Below are 14,829 nucleotides of genomic sequence, written 5' to 3' on the forward strand. Positions count from 1 at the left end.
TCAACATGGGTAGAGTAACAACATTGGTGGAGTAACAACATCGGCGGAGTAACAACACTGGCGAAGTAACAGCACTAGCAGAGTAAGAGAACTAGCGGAGTAACATCACTGACAGAGTAACAACATAGCGAAGTAACAACATCGGCAGAGTAACAACATCAGCTGAGTAACAACATCGACAGAGTAACAACATCGATGGAGTAACAACATCAGCGGAGTAAAAGCATTGACGGTGTAACAACACTGATGGAGTAACAACATCGGCGAAGTAACAACACTGACGGAGTAATAACACCATAATAATTTTTGATATTAGATCTGAGGAAACCATATACTGATAAGACTAGAGAACAAATGGATAGTAGTATCATGAAACTTAAGAACTTCCTTCTTTTATTTTGAGAACAAAAAACTGTGACTTTTAGGTAAACAATACCTAAAACATAAAAACATAAGGGAAATCAGAAAAGAAACAACACTTTATTTAAAAAGAATAAATAAATAAATAACTTAAGTTACAACGGTTGTGATTTTGGTTGCAGCAATGTTTTTTTCTAAGGGAATTGTCAATCTGTTTCAATGGTGAATGAAAGATGGCCTTTTGGAAAACAAAAGGAAAACAAATTCTTTGGCAGAAATGACTTGGATCTTAAAATGGAAATCAATTCCCTATTTCTCCTATTATAAATCCATTAAGTGATAAAAAGTTTTCATGTTGTTTTCTCTGTGTTGGTGAAAAATAGCGGGAACAATTTGCAACAAGCTCTTATGATCTAATTTTTTTAGATCATGGCACCTGGAAAGACTCAAAATCATATGATATCATATTTCTTTATGGATTCCTAGATGAAATTCCCTTATTTAATTAACATTGTCTTCAAGAATCACTTTTTCATAAATGAACCTCCTTTGTTCTCCTTGGACCTGCAAAAAAACACAACCATCTACCTACAATAAAATAGAAAATCATGGACGAAGAGAGATGTCTAGGCTCTCTTAATCCATGAAATATGAAAAAAAATTACAAATAGTTACTCGGTAAAACAAATCCATGGAAAAGATGAACAAAGGAAATGTATTTGTTACCTGCGGGAGAGTAGTCGTTGACCATACTAACGAGCAGTGTTTTAATCATAAATCCTTTGTTTTTCGTCCAATTTATATTATTCCAAAGCCAAATGAAAGTTAATTCAAAGATATATCACCAATAGAAATAGGTTTTAAAAATTCCATGATATGATATGTCAAATTTACTTAGAACAACCTGCATAACGGAGTCATTTTCGATTTCCCAACTTAGACCAACAATTGATATTTTAATCATAACGTTTTTTTTATATTAGATTGAACTAATTAAAATTGGAGATTAAAGTAGATTCATTTACATATCTCCAATATAAACAAGTTTTGAAGACATGAAGAATTGATAAGTCAAATGTGCTAAGGTATGGTCAGAAAAACAGAGTGTTAAGGGCGTTGTTTTACAATAGACAGTCAATATTGTGGTCATACATTTCTCATATGATATTGAAATTTAGTGATTCAAATTTCATTTTAAACTATATTAGTAGAGGAATATACCATATAAACATATTTCCAAAATATAGTCATTTAGGCCTCAAAAAACGGATTGCCCCAACCCTGTTCCTGAGCTGCCTACTAGACATACTGTCAATGTTTTGGTCATAAATTTTTCATTTCAAATCCAATTGGAGTGATTCAAATTGGATTGGAAATTAGAAATAAGGAGCTACTTAGGATAGAAATATGTTTTGAAAATATGCCCATTTGATCCCTCAAAACCTGACTGTCTCGACTATGTTTTCAGTGATTTTATCAATCCCACAAGCCATAAGATATGATAAACAAGCAATTTCTTTCTGAAATGATGATGAGTGTTTGTAGAAATATGATTATAAATATAATATGTCTACATACACAAATAAATTCAAATAGCTACCACTAATGTTGATTTGCTCAACATATTGCAGCAAACACAACTCTTTTTGCATTTAAAGAAATTTATTTATTTATGTACTTATTTATTCTATTTTCTACATACCCTACCTTAAAAAAATAAAATATACTTACATATAAGAGTACTTCCAATGCAACCATTTACGAAATAAGGCCTCAAGTGTGTATATACCTGAATTTGAGAAATGCGTGTCAATAGATACTAGAGTATGAGAGACCAACTTCCCCGTTAAGGATGGTATCAAGAATTGTTGAAGTAGGGAGTGATGTTGCAAGAAAATGATAGAGGGAACCCAGTCTTCAATATAGTCTTGATTTCCCATAGTTTTCATATCGTGAATTTCTTCAACTAGGTTCCAGATTGTGTTGATGTTTTCTTCCTTGACCTCGACCCGTGAGTTTTGTGGGGCTTCCTCTGGCTTTTTTTTTCTTCATACAATCATGAAATAAAAGGGAAACATTCAAGAAAATTAAAAGTTCAAGACCTGGATCAGGATAAGAACTTCCCTCCCCAGGACGAGAGAGTGGCCCCTAAAGAAAGTGAGAGAAAGAATATAAACAAATCACAAAAATCAAGATCATGACCTGAAACAGGGTGAAAAATAAAACTCTCCTTCCCAAGATGAGAGAGCAATACTTATGAAAGAAAAACAAAGAAATCTAAAGCTCCAAACCTGGATCAAGGTGATAAAAACTTCCTTCCCTAAGATGAGAGAGTAATCCTAAAAAACAAGAAAAACAAGACACCAAACAACCAAACAATCTAATACTCAGGACCTGGCGCAAGGTCTAAACTTCCTTCCCTAGGATGATAGATCAGTCCTATCGTCAATACTGGTCATACTTTCATGCCTTTGATAGCCTCCCCTACAATGGCACCAAAATGTTGGTGTTCAGATATGAATTATAGAATTCACCCTTCCCCACATTAATTGTCAATACAGAGCATGTCTTGTTATTTCAAGGCTACCATGCAAAGTCTATGCAGGCCATAGTTTCCTCAAGGTTGAAGCTGCAAAACTACTGAAGAATAGTGGCTGGTTCCCAGGTTGCATCTTCTGGGGAGGTGTCTTTCCACTTGATGAGGACTTCCTTGATTGTGCAGCCACACAGATGTCATTCTCACGTGTCAAGGACCTGTTCAGGTTGGAGCCAAATTGAACCTTCTTCGTCCAATTCAGGTAGACTGGTTTGAATTCTGCAATTGTTCCCCACCACTTTCTTGAGGTATGATACATGGAAGACGGGGTGGATTTTTGTAGTGGGTGGAAAGTCTAGCTTGTAGGCTACTTCTCCAATGCGCTGAAGTATTTGATAAGGTCCGTAGAATTTTGGAGATAATTTCTGACGGCCCTTGTCTTTGAGTGATTTTTTCTTGTATGGTTGTAGCCTCAAGAATACCTGGTCCCCTTCTTGAAATGTGCACTCCGAACGATGTTGGTCTGCCTATTGCTTCATGCGATTTTGAGCTTGATGGAGATTATCTTTGAGACAAGCTAGCATGGTTGCATGGTTCTGTAGGAGTTGATCCACTACTTGCACCTTAGAGCATCCAGGGATATAAGAAGCAGGTGAAGGGGGGAGTTGACCATAATTTTTTTCATATGAAGTCATCTTAGTGGCAGCATGATAGTTAGTATTATACCACCATTCAGCTAAATGTAACCACTGTACCCATTGATGTTGCTTTTCTGAAGTGAAGCACCTGAGGTAGGTCTCCAAACATTTGTTGACTGCTTCAGTTTGACCATCAGTTTGGGGATGATAGGAAGTACTTAGTTGGAGTTGGGTGCCTTGTAGCTTGAAAAGTTCCTGCCAAAAGTTACTAGTGAAGATCGGGTCACGATCAGACACAATGGAAGTGGGCATGCCATGCAATTTGAAGATCTGGTCCATGAAAGATTGAGCCACCAAAGTTGGGGTAAAAGGGTGGGGTAGGGCACAAAAATGAGCATACTTAGAAAGTTTTTCCACAACCACCATGATGACTGACTTGTTGCCTGACTTTGGAAGACCAATAATGAAATCCATAGAAACATCCATCCAGATTGAGGCAAGGATGGGCAATGGTTGTAAAGTGCCTAGGGACTTGACTGTTTCTCCTTTGTGGTGCTGACACACATCACATTCAGATACAAAAGTAATAATGTAAGTTTTCATGCTTGTCCAAAAGAAGGAACGACGAGTGCGAGCATAAGTCTTCTGAAAGCCTGCATGGCCTCCAGTGGGAGATGAGTGCAACTCTTCCAAAGTGCACATTTTGAGGGTGGATGTCGGTGATATCACTAATTTATCCTTGTAGTGAAGAATCTCATCCTTCTAAGAGTAGCACACTATGGAATTAGGATCTGATTGCAAGTTATTAATGAGTTGGGAGAGAGAAGGATGTGAAAACCATTCCTTGCGGGCTTCTTCAATCCAATCTAGAATGGGAAGAGAGATTGCTAGTAGGGTGTTGCTCTCCTCAAATTGGTGTGATAAAGCATCCGCTACGACATTTTCGCGCCCTTTCTTGTAAATTATCTCATAATCATATCCCAATATTTTGGCTAGCCATTTATTTTGTTGTGGCGAGGATAGTCATTGCTCCAAAACATATTTAAGTCTTTGATGGTTTGTGCGGATTTGGAAATGCGCCTCAATAAGTATGGTTGCCAGGTATCCACTACATGTAAGATGGCCATCATCTCCTTCTCAAAGGTAGATTTTCCTAGACGTTTCCCACTTAGTTTTTGGCTGGTGAAGGCCAAGGGTTGACCTTCCTGCATTAAGACATCCCCAATACTCGTACGTGAAGCATCACATTCAATCACAAAATATTTGATGAAGTCGGGTAGTGCTAATATGGGAGTGGAACACATGGCCTGTTTGAGAGCTATAAACACCTGTTGTGCTTCATCAGTCCAAAGGAATGAATTTTTCTTGAGAAGGTGAGTGAGGGGTCTATAAATGCAACCATAATTGTGGAAAAATTTGTGATAGTAGCTAGTGAGACCCTAGAATCCTCTCAAACTCTTCAAGGTCTTTGGTTGGGGCCAATCCTACATTGCATGGATCTTTTTGGGATCCACCTTGACACCTTCACGCCCCACAATGTGGCCCAAATACTCTACTTATTCCATGCCAAAAGAGCACTTGGACAATTTGAGAAATAATTTATGCTTCCAGAGCAGTTGCAAGAGCAGGTCTACATGTTGAAGATGTTTTTCCCAGGTGAGGCTATAGATGAGAATGTCATCAAAGAAAACAAGGACAAATTTTTTGAGATATGGTTTGAGCAGGGGATTCATGAGGCTATGAAAATTGGATGGGGCATCACAGAGACCAAATGGCATGACCAGGAATTCATAATGACCTTCATGAGTTTGGAAAGCAGTCTTGGGAATGCTATGAAACCAGCTCAAGAAAAGATAGAAAAGATAGATCAATGCCTTAGAATTCAGCCTCTTCAAGGGGGAAACCTCCTTTACATTACATAAATGAACAATTCTTCGATGATTCAAATGACAAAACCTCCTTTCTATATATAGGAGTTTAAGGAGTCACAATATAACCCAGCCGACCTAACAATAATAATATAAAGCCACAAAAATAAAAATAGAGGGATTCTATGGGGCACAGTAATAATAATATGGGGATAATATGGGCACAACAATATTAATAAGGGATGCAACTACAATAGTAATGGGGTAATCACTAGTATTATAGGGACCCAAAATGCCCCTCTCCTTCAAAAAGTGTTGTCCTCGACGCTTGAGTAGTTCTGGATGCTTCTGTATAAAATTCTCATCCTCCCATGTGCAATCTTCAACGGATAAGTTCTTCCACTTGATAAGATACTCTGAAATTGATCGATTTCGTACCTGTCGAGTTCTTGTTTATGTGACTGCTTCCGGTTCCAATATAATTTTTCCTTCCTTGTCAAGTTCTGGCAATATTGTTTGAACTGGGAGCTTGTTGCCTATAACCTTCTTTAAACATGAAACATGGAAAACTGGGTGCAATCGAGAAGCTGCAGGAAGCTCCAATTTGTATGCCATAGTACCAATCTTTTGCAACACCTTGTACGGACCATAATACTTTGGTGATAATTTATTATCCTTCTTAGCTTGCTTGAGGGACATTTGCTTATATGGTTGTAGCTGTAGGAATACCCAATCACCTACATCAAAACTTGTTTCGCTGCGATGTTGATCTGCCTGTTGTTTCATTCTATTCTATGCCAACACGAGGTTATCCTTTAAGAGTTGGAGGACTTGTTGTTGATGTTCGATGTGATGTTCCATTGCTTGAACCTTAGAATTTTCTCTTAAATATGATGTGATGGATGGTGGCTAATATCCATAAAGTGCCATAAATGGGGTCATTTTTGTTGTTGTATGGAAGGAAGTGTTATAGCACCATTCAACCAGAGGCAAACATTTGACCCATTATGTCTGTTTATCAGATAAAAAGCAACGAAGATATCCTTCGAAACATTTGTTTAATATCTCAGTTTTCCCATCAGATTGAGGATGATAAGATGAGCTATGAGCTAACTGAGTACCAAGACAAGAAAATAATTCTGTCCAAAAATTTCCAGTGAAAATGGGATCTCTGTCACTTACAATAATTTTTGGGTTTCCATGTAGCTTTTGAATTGTTTCCATAAATGCAGTAGAAATTGTACTGGATTTAAATGGATGTGATAATGCACAAAAGTGTGCATACTTGGTAAGTCTATCAACTACCACCATGATGACAGTCTTTCCCTCAGACTTGGGTAAACCTGTGATAAAATCCATTGAAACTTCCTCCCAATGTTGGCTTGGAATGGATAAAGGTTGTAATAGACCCGGTGTCTTAATTGTTTCAACTTTATTTTGTTGGAAAACCAAACATCGCCACAAATTTTTGAATATCCGATTTAAGGCCATCCCAAAAAAATTCCTTCTTAACCCTGTGGTAAGTTTTTAAAAATCCTGAGTTCCCTTCTAAGGGAGAAGTGTGCAATTCCATAAGAATCTTTTGTTTTAGTTGGTAATTCTTATAGAGGTATAAGCAATCTTTGTACCATAAAGAATCATCTTTCCAGCTAAATGTATCAGACGTACTAGAATCTTGTTGTAACTTTCGAATAAGTGCCCACACTTCTTCGTCATTCTTCCATTCCTCCCTAGCTTCGTTTATCCAATCTAGTTGGATAATAGAAATGGCGCACAACAATGCTTCCACATCCTCATCCTTTCTTGAGAGTGCATCTGCCACCACATTTTGCTTCCCTTTTTTGTAGATGATTTCAAAGTCATAACCCAACATCTTTGTGACCCACTTTTGTTGCTCTTCAGAGGATAATCTTTGTTCTAAAAAGTATTTAAGGCTATCATGATCCGTTTTTACCTTGAAGTGTCTTCCCATTAGGTAGGGTCGCCATTTCTTAAGTGCATGGAGTATTGCCAACATTTCCTTCTCATAAATAGCTTTGTGTGAAAACTTTCCCTTGATTGGACGACTTTCAAAAGCAATGGGTCTTTCATCTTGCATTAAAACAGCACCAATTCCATTTCCTGAAGCATCACATTCCACAATAAAGGTTTTTGTGAAGTCTGGTGTAGCTAAGACCGGTGCTTGGCACATTGCCTCTTTAAGATGTTTGAAGGCCTTGGTTGCTTCTAGAGTCCATGAAAATGCATCTTTCTTTAATAATGTTGTTAGAGGTGCTGCTATTCTCCCATAATTCTTAACAAACTTGTGATAATACCCTGTCAACCCGAGAAATCCTCGCAGATGCTTTATGGATGTGGGGATTTTCCATTCCTTAATGGCTTTAATTTTGCTAGGGTCTACCTTAAATCTTTCATGAGATACAATATGACCTAGATATTCCACCTCTTGTACTCCAAAGAAACATTTGGATCTTTTTGCATATAATTGTTTCTTCTCCAATAGTTGTAGCACCCTGTCAACATGTTCAACATGATCCTTCCAAGACTTGCTGTAGATTAGTATATCATCAAAAAATACTAACACAAATTTTCTAAGGAATGGTTTGAAAATGGAATTCATCAAACCTTGAAATGTTGAAGGTGCATTGGTAAGGCCAAAAGGCATGACCAAAAATTCATAATGACCCTCATGAGTTCTAAATGTTGTTTTCGGAATGTCTTCAGTCTTCATTCTGATTTGATGATATCCTGAATGAAGATCCAACTTGGTGAAGTAAATTGATCCATGCAATTCATCTAGTAATTCATCAATGACAGGAATGGGAAACTTATCTTTAATAGTGAGCTTATTGAACTCCCTATAATCCGGACACACGCGCCATGATCCATCCTTCTTGTGCACTAATACTACTGGAGCAGAGAAAGAACTTTGACTCGGTTGAATTATACCAGCCTCTAGCATTTCTGCAACCATACATTCAATTTCACTCTTTTGGGCATAGGCATATCTGTACGGCCTGATGTTTGGAGGAACACTTCCTGGAATCAGATGAATAGCATGATCATGATCACGAATAGGTGGGAGACCTTTGGCAGTCTCAAATACCTTGGAATGATTGTCCAAGACTTTTTGGAGGTCTGGAGAAATAGATGATTCCAATGTGGAAACATCTAGCGAACATAATTGTGCAATTACACCCCTTTGTTCCTTTTTTAGAAGCTTTGTCATACCATTAGAGCTGATTATCTTTCCTGGTTTCCCTGCAATACCCCTTAATTCAACTTTCTTTCCTTCCACAGAAAATTTCATGAAAAGTTCTTGAAAATTAAAAGCTATTGTACCCAAGGATTGTAGCCATTGGACTCCTAGTACAACATCAAAACCTCCCATTGGAATGGAAAGCATTGGGCTAGTCAATACATATTCTCCCATCGATAGCTTGATATTATGGCACTTTCCAGAGCAATTTATTGTTCCTCCATTTGCAACCATCACTTGACACTTTGGTGCTGGATATACGAAGCAATTCAATTCTTTTGCTACCTTACAATGAATAAAATTGTGGGTACTTCCTGAATCAATCAACACTATTACCTTTTTCTTCTTGATTTGTCATTCTATCTTGATGGTTTGAGGAGTGTTAATTCCCACCAATGCATTACAAGATATGGTCGAATTCATTTCTTCTTTATCTAGGCTTTGCTCCTGGAGTATATCCTCTTCTTTTGACCTTTCTTGCTCCTTTTCTTCTTCCTCTTCGCAATCTATGTAGAATAATTTCTTCTCAGCACACTTATGACCTTTAGTGTATTTGCTATCACAATTGTAACAAAGCCCTTTTGCTCTTTTTTCTTCCAATTTTTGTGGTGTCAACCTTATAGGTTGTGGAAGACTAGGGGCAACAACACTTCCATCTTTATAGTTGTGAGTGGTATGCTTCCTGGTTGCCATAATTTTGCTTTCCATTTTTCTTGCTAACCTGAATGCCTTCTCTAATGAATCAGGTTCCCAAAGGCAAACATCATGTTGGATATTATCCTTTAAATTCCCTATGAACATATCAATCCTATGCTCCTCTGGAATATTTTTTACCCTTATGTTCAATTTTTGGAACTCCTCAATGTGCTCCATTATTGAACCCTTTTGTTTGAGACTTATCAATTGGCTAAAAAAAGTGTTGCTTTTTGTATCCTCATAATGTGCTGTCAATTCTTCCGTAAAAATTTCCCAAGTGATAATCTGTTTACGAGAGCAAAGCCATTGATACCATACAAACTGATTTGGTTCCAAATATAAAGTTGCAATACGTACCTTTTGTGTGTTTTGCTCATTATTGAGATCGAAAAATTGCTCCATCTGTAATATCCATGTTGCGGGATCCTTGCCATCAAACTTCCTCATATCGATTTTTGGAATATGGTGGGTCTTCGATCCCACATTAGAGTTTATGAAATCATTATTAACATTTCTTTTGTTCGCATCATGAGTTTCCTTTACTACCTTTTCACCATTAGTAAGTATTTCTTGTAGAAACTTTGTCAAATCTGTCTTCAAATCTATCTTCAAATCGTCCATCTTAGCTTCCACGCCCTTTATCTTAGATTCCACGCCATTTATCTTAGCTTTTGTGAGAGTGACATTTGTTGCACTTGTTCTTGTACTTTTGATATATCATGTAGCATTTCTTCCTCTTCTTCGTGAGTCATGCTAGAGCTTTCAGGTTGCTTAATAGGTGTTTGCATTTTCTTTCCTCGAGGCATCAGTTACCAATAATAATGCTCTACTATGCCCTTTGAATTCCTTCAAAGTAAATTTTCAAACCAATCTTAAGCAAAAATTTAAAAGAATCTACACACCTTTTTTCACTTTGTAGGAGCTTGATATTGCCTCTGATGTATCTCTGTACTTTCAGATTATCTAGTTCTGAAATTGTGACCTGCAGTAGCCCTCTGTGTCCTCTTTCCAATGCCACCAGTCTAATCCAAATTGGATTCTCCAAGGAAGAGTTATGCGAAATCTCCCATAGTGACCTGATTATAGACTCGTTCAGTAGAGTGAATTTGTACGACGTGCCACGAGTCACTATTTCGACCTTTGGCTCTGAAAAATATATACAAGAAACTACAGTCCGTCCTCTTTTTGTACCTTCTTACTAAATTTCAATCCGATGCTCAGAGAGAAAGTTATGACGATTTTCCCTAGGTCACCTGTTTGGAATGTATTTCAGGAGTCTGCAAAAAGACCAACTTCCTCAGATCATATCTCCGCAAATGTACCGCAAAAAGCTCTTAAATTTGGACCCGAGGTTCAGCGCGATTTTTTCTCAAATGGATTTTTTTTTTTAACTTCTGAAACGTCGCAGAAAAAAAGTTATAGCGAAAATTCCACAATGACCTATTTGGAGTAGCGAAACCCTAGAATCCAAAACTCTGATACCAAATGTTATGAAACCAGCTCAAGAAAAGATAGAAAAGATAGATCAACGCCTTAGAATTCAACCTCTTCGAGGGGGCAACCTCCTTTACATTACATAAATGAACAATTCTTCGATGATTCAAATGACAAAACCTCCTTTCTATATATAGGAGTCTAAGGAGTCACAATATAACCCAGCTGACCTAACAATAATAATATAAAGCCACAAAAATCAATAGAGGGATTCTATGGGGCACAGTAATAACAATATGGGGATAATAGGGGCACAACAATATTAATAAGGGATGCAACTACAATAGTAATGGGGTAATCACTAGTATTATAGGGACCCAACAGGGAATGTCTACTTCTTTCATGCGTATTTGGTGATAGCCCGAGCGAAGATCTAGCTTAGTAAAGAATTGAGCACCATTTAGTTCGTCCAGAAAATCATCAACAACTGGGATGGGGAATTTATCTTTGACCATAATCTTGTTGAGGACCCGTTGAAGCCCTAAAAATTGGGTCGACAACAAGGGGGATACCCACCCGGTCCAGACCTTGATTGGCAGCTCCTTATCCGTTTGGTATAGCGGGTCCGACTGGGGATAGTGGGACCAGTTTCCCAATCTAAGGGTGTGTGTGTGCAGAGTTGGATTATGCTGACCTAAGAGTTCTGATCTAAGCTACTTTAATCTAATTCTATGCTATTGTAATCTAATGAAAACAGCACATCTAATCTATGCTAACCCAGGGTGTATTACTTCTATTATGCGATCTAAAGAGATTTCAAACAATAACTGGTAATAAAGATCATTCAGCTATCATAAGAATAGAAATCAATTAAGATGAACCACTTTGCATAAAAAGTTAGGCAAAACAGTTGTGAACAGTATATCGCATAATAAGATATTCATATATCAAACATAAATAAATGACTCCACCGTACAAAAGTGCCAAATGGTAACTCACACATTCATGCAATAACATATAAACAACTAAAAACTGTATATCACTTCAAGAATATAAGCAGAAATGGCCAAGAGATAAAAGTACCATTTATGACTGGTCCTACTCATAAGCTTCAAGTAATAATGATTTATCTCTCCTTGTTCTGATATCTACCAAGAGTACAGAAGTGCAACATCAGTAGCAGATATCAAATGCAAAAATTAATAAACCTTGATCCATTCATTCATCAAAACCTCCTCTGAGGGTGCAGAAGTGCATGTTCTGAGGACAAGTTTTTGACAAATTTCTGGACCCTTCTCCAAATGCATGAGAAGGGTTTAAATACTGCTAACTAAATAACTTAATTACATAAATTTCAAATACGGTTTAAAATGACCGCCCTTTATCTAAGCAAATTTATTTCTAAAAATTGAATCTAATTTCTAACTATTTCTGCATTTGCTCCTTAGTGCTGTGAGCATGCAACATTTGCCTGGGAAGAGTCGGCTGGTTGTCTTTTGTTTTTGTTTGAGCTACGAAAATAGAAATGGCAAGCGCTGGCACCTCTTTTTAGTAAAACTAGAAGATATTTTTGAGAATCATCTTCTGGTTGGGCGAATTTACTGCGTGTATGCTTGGTAACAACCCAGATTCTTCTTCAACTGCCTCTGCTTTTGCTATCTCGGCTTCCAGACTCATGGATGACTAAGCAAGTTAGGGACTTTGCTTTCTGAACAATTTTCTTAGTGATGCACGATTAGCGCTAGGCGCTAATTGCGCATCAAAAACTGCCTCCGTTCTTTGATCTAGGCCTTTCTGGTGCATTTTCCGCCTTTAGCGCTTTCTCCTTTACCGGACATGAGCTTCATAATTTTGCAAACATGCTGCTTTTGTGAGTTTTTTGACCTTGAATGTCGAATCGCCTATTGATATCAGCATCTGTTCAGTAACACTCTGAAATCTGCGTTTCTGTTGCGTGCGGTATCCGTTTATGAGAGCATCCCTTCTCTGTTCTCCGAGCATTGGCGCTTTCCCCTTTTTCCTTAGATGTTTCCTGCAGTTCACGCAAAGGAAAAAGTAATGATAATAAATTTTGACATGAAAGCTTCAAGTTCTACGAATGTGTAAAATCATGACACCCACAGTGAACTGACTCTTCGAAAAACACAAAACTGTCCTTCATGAATACCTTGGCGTACATTCATTAATTTTCTTTAAGTCATGCGCTCAATTTTTGGTTTAGGGACAGCTTTTCTTGGGTGCTGAGCCGAGAAAAATTTGCGATGGGTGATTTCTGCGACTCGCAGATCGTAGTTATCGCAGATTGCATTGATCGCAGATCGCATTGATCGCAGATCGCATTGATCGCAGATCGCAGTTATCGCAGATCGCTTTTATCGCAAATCGCTGCAATTTGTCAAGTTATTCGTGTGTTGTTTATGCGACGTTGCGATATGCGATATCGCATATCGGCCATCAGAGATTTTCTTAAGATTATTCATTTATGGGCGCTTCTCAATGTATGCGATGTGATGAATTTCGCGCCGCTTCTTAGCAGTTGTTTTAATGTGCTCATAAAGGAATGCTTGACTCTTCTCCGTGTGATGTATTTTTGAGGAGTATAATACAAAAAAAAAAATTGGATTTTTTACTAAGGGTCCCCACTTCTTTAGCGTTATTTCTAATACTAAAGGAGGAGGGGGGTTGTTGGTGGTCACAACAATGGCGATTCAGTTGGAAGAACCAGTTATCTCTGCTTTTCTATTGAATTCTTTAAACTTCCAAAACAGAAAAATTTTCATAAATCTAAACTTTGTTATGGACAGATAGAGTATATTATGCCTTATTCTATCAATGATATTTTGTTTCAACTTCTTTCTTTTCTAATTGTTTGCTTCCTCAGTCTTGTCCTTGTATCTACATCAGCCATTACTTGGTCATGTAAAGATAAAATAAAGTTTTCTCTGTGTGCTAGCCTTAAAATATGCTCGTTTGCCGTAGGTAGAGCCTCTGCTGCCATCAAGCGTCCATAGCCTCGGCAAGGTTACCTGTTACCCAGCAATGATCCTTTATCCTGTTTAAGGTCATCTACAACCCTCAAAGAAAAATCCATTTTGACACTTTTTCCTTTTTTATTCTTAAAGAACAATGTCTTGGTTTGGTAGCCAAATTATGACACAGTCATTCACTTGATTTACACTTTTGCTGAACAAGCTGGCTCGTGATGAGACCCCTTGTCTTTTGATTTCAATAATCTTGAGTCATTGCCCTGTTTTGATGGACAGTGTTTGGCAAAGTCAGCAAAGTTATAATTTCTGTGATCATGATAAGCCGGCTCGTGATGAGACCTCTTATTCTTTGAGATATAGTGTTTCTTGGATTGTCCCTCTGAATGCTGCGATTTTCTTTAACAGGGAGGATATCATTGTTTTCCTTAAGAAAGTTCTGGACGACAATATTAGAGTTTGAAAACAGCAGTTTTACAGAGAATCTTTATTTTGTTATTGATACCTTTCATTGTGCTGATACAGAACAATTCCTTCGCTAAAGGTTGCTTTCATCAAATTTTTTGAAGTTGAAACTAATATCATATCTAGGCTAAAGTTTTTAACTGTATCTGTCAATAATAAAGATCAGATTTTCAAAAAAATTCTACTTATACAAGCGAAAAGCTCAAAATCTGAAAGAGAATTGGTGTCTTTTCGCGAATACCGATAGTAACCATAACAACCAGTTTTTTATTATGAAAAGGAAAAGAAAGAAAAACAAAACTATTCTAAAAAATAAAAGAATAATCTTCTATGGAAAATATATTTTAAGGATTTGACCATTCACAGGCAAAGAATCCCTTCTACCTGCTAGATCCTGTAAGACAAACGTTGATGGAGCTATGACTTCAACAATCTGAAAAGGACCAAGCCACATCTTTTGAAATTTTGTATGTTTGCCCTTTTCTTCATGAGCTTTATCCCATTTTAAAACTAAATCTCCCATCTGAAAAAAAATTCTAGTCATTTTGTTTGAATCGAAAGAGGATTTTATTAGTGCTTGATGATGAGC

Source organism: Pinus tabuliformis, chromosome 4_1, assembly GCF_031772625.1.
Source record: "Pinus tabuliformis cultivar Carrire ecotype Pingquan chromosome 4_1, CPIR1, whole genome shotgun sequence".
Classification (NCBI taxonomy): Eukaryota; Viridiplantae; Streptophyta; class Pinopsida; order Pinales; family Pinaceae; genus Pinus; species Pinus tabuliformis.